Below are 2,990 nucleotides of genomic sequence, written 5' to 3' on the forward strand. Positions count from 1 at the left end.
CTGAGGCTCAAAGCCCTGACCTTCGACACGTGCCAGGGACAGAAGAGAAGCCTGCGGGGATGTGCCTACTCAAGCTTTGTGGCCCCAGGCTGCTGACCAGCCCTACCAGAGCCCTAGAGAAGGCGTTGGAACTGGCCGAGCCAGACTCTCTGTCCCTGCTCGCGCTGGTTCTGCAGGGACCTTTCCCTTGGCGTGCGCCGGGTGCCGGGCGCCCACGGCCAGCAGCCCTTGCCCTGTTAACAGCCTGGGCCCCACAGGACGGGTCAGCCCACCTCTCCCTCTGCCAGTGCTCAGCCTTCAAATCTGTACCTTGCCCACACTCGGGGTTGGTCACTTGTGCAAATGAGCAGCGGCCCCAGTGCACTCCGTAGAGACACCTTCAATTTGTTTTCGATCCTCACCACCTCTGAGCCCAGGTGGTCTTTGAAGCGGTAGATGAAGAACTCGCACTCTCCTGGTAGGAAGGAGGAATGGTGAGCTTGGGAAAAAGCGGCCCCTGCCCACAGTGAAGGGAGGTGGGCATGGTGGCTGAGGGAGATGCTCTGGCGTCAGTTTCCAGAGCAGGGACAACTTGCACTGGGCTGCAAGGCCCAGAAGCCCCAAGAGCCCAGGGGAGCAGAGCCTGCTCCGAGAGCTGCTGACAGGGCTGGGCTGCAGGGCAGCTGTCATGGCCCAGTGCCCATCTCAGGGCTCACTCTCAAACATTAGCCTTACCATGTCGAGGAAGCGCGGGAGGTTCTCCACCGGATCCTCAGTGGCGGGGCTGGCCTTTGTCTTCTTCAGATATTGACACATCCGGTTTTTAGGCATCATCACAACCTCTCGTCCAGAAGTCTTTGCTGCCGAGACACACGAGCTCCATCATGTTCGGCACCAGAAGCTCCCATTTTTCTGGCTGTACGAAGGACAGAGTTGCTTTTTTGTGAGAAGATGCACGCCTGCAAAGCTCCCCAGGCAGCCACCAGGCCCCAGCATGGCAGCAAGGCACTTTGCAGCAGCCACCCCAACACCTGCCTCCCAGCCCGCGCCAAGCCACCGCCTTGCCCACAGCCCCAGAGCCCTGGATGCCAACATGGCTGTCCCTGCTCACCAGATCAGGTGTCTCGGACAGCGCCTGCAGGCTGGGAGTGTTGGAAGCTCTTCATGGATGTGGACGGCGGTGCCAGAAGAGCAGTGATTCTAGACTGAAGCGAGGCGGTGGTGTTGGTCCTAAAGCCTTCAGAACGTAGATTGTCTGTTGGGCCAGGGAAGAGACGAACTCATTGCTGTCTTTCGTCAAGGGCTGAAGGGCTGCGAGCAAAAGAAACAGAGCCGAGATGAACGCCTGTGTCTGCAGAGACCCCCCAGTGTCCCCTCCAGCCCATGTTCCCCACTCACCGCTGCAGATCTCATCCAGTGTGTCTGTGGTTCGGTTCCTCAGGTGCCGCGTGGCCACTCCTAGGCACAAAGCTCCGTCAGCCCCTGCTCCCCAGCGGGTCCCAGCAGCCCAGCCCCTGGCCCTGCCATCCTCCCCCTCAGCAGGGATGAGCCCAGGAACCACCAGCAGCTCCGGGGGGTGGAACTCAGCTAAGTGGCCCCCAAGCCCAGCTGCGTGGGCAGGGTGGGGCACAGGGAAGCCCAAACCCAGCATGCGGCAGCTGGAGCTCGGGCAGCCCCAGGGCCGTGCCTGGCTGTCAGGGCAGGAGCAGGGACAGGGCCAGCTTGTCCAAAGAGGGTCCCCAGGCGCTGGGGCTCACCGATGAACCGGATGGCCGCCTCTCGCACAGAGGCCTCGGGGTCCTCTAGGTACGCCAGGCCCTGACGCAGGTACTCTTCAGCCCTGCTGCTGTCCTTCCCCAGCTGGAGAGAGCACAAGGACATGGGCATGTCACAGAGCCCTCCCGTTGCCTGCAGCCGTCCCTCCTGCCAGCACTCAGGGTTGCCCAGAGCCCTCTCTCCCACTGGCTGCAGGGAAGGGACAGGGGCCTGGACAGGAGCCCTTGGGGCTCTGTTCTTGGAGGACACACACTGGGGTGCAGCTCCGGGCTCTGGGCTCTGGGCTCTGGGCGCACAGCGCGGGCTCTGGGGGCGGGACAACCCTCACCCAGCCTGCACGCTGCCGCTCGGCCTTACCAAGCACTCGACGATCCTCCACGGCTCCTGTGTCTTCACCGGTTCTTTCAGCTCCCTCAACTTGAGGAGCTTTGCTGTAGCAAGGAGCGCTTCCTCGGCTGCCTGCAGAGAAGCAGAAGGTGTGAGATAGCACCAAGGCTGGCAAAGCAGAGCTCTTGGCTTTGTTCCTGGGGTGATCCTGCCCTTAGGAAGCTGCCCTCGCCAAAGGGTCTAGGGGACTTTTGAGGACAGCCCCGCAGGACGGCCGCCCACTGCCAGCAGCCCTTGCCCTGTTAACATCCTGGGCCCCACAGGACGGGTCAGCCCACCTCTCCCTCTGCCAGTGCTCAGCCTTCAAATCTGTACCTTGCCCACACTCGGGGGCTGGTCACTGGTGCGAATGATCAGTGGCACCAGTACCCTCCGTAGAGACGCCTTGAATTTGCTCCTGTTCCTCGCCACCTCAGAGCTCAGGTAGTCTTTGAAGCGGCAGATGAAGAACTCGCGCAAGTCGCTGTTCTCCTGGTAGGAAGGAGGAATGGTGAGCTTGGGAAAAAGCGGCCCCTGCCCACAGTGAAGGGAGGTGGGCATGGTGGCTGAGGGAGATGCCCTGGCGTCAGTTTCCAGAGCAGGGACAACTTGCACTGGGCTGCAAGGCCCAGAAGCCCCAAGAGCCCAGGGGAGCAGAGCCTGCTCCGAGAGCTGCTGACAGGGCTGGGCTGCAGGGCGGCTGTCATGGCCCAGTGCCCATCTCAGGGCTCACGCTCCAACATCAGCCTTACCATGTCGAGGAAGCGCGGGAGGTTCTCCATCAGATACTTATGGGGGGGGCTGGCCCATATGTTGTTCATGCCTTCCTGTATCAGTATTTTCAGGATCACCATGACCTTTTTCTTCAG

At 61.6% G+C, this 2,990-nt stretch overlaps 1 long non-coding RNA gene across 1 annotated transcript; it reads right to left on the bottom strand.

The window, feature by feature from the left end:
* Positions 1 to 309: 309 nt before the first annotated feature.
* LOC126636541 (uncharacterized) lies at positions 310 to 1,831 on the bottom strand. The gene is made up of 5 exons (XR_007628055.1): positions 1,737 to 1,831; positions 1,378 to 1,437; positions 1,091 to 1,290; positions 715 to 895; positions 310 to 454 (listed from the first exon to the last, which is right to left on the bottom strand). It is a non-coding gene; the product is annotated as an uncharacterized LOC126636541 (long non-coding RNA).
* Positions 1,832 to 2,990: the final 1,159 nt, after the last annotated feature.

Source organism: Myiozetetes cayanensis, unplaced genomic scaffold (genome assembly GCF_022539395.1).
Source record: "Myiozetetes cayanensis isolate MyiCay16 unplaced genomic scaffold, myiCay2020 scf1316, whole genome shotgun sequence".
NCBI lineage: Eukaryota > Metazoa > Chordata > Aves > Passeriformes > Tyrannidae > Myiozetetes > Myiozetetes cayanensis.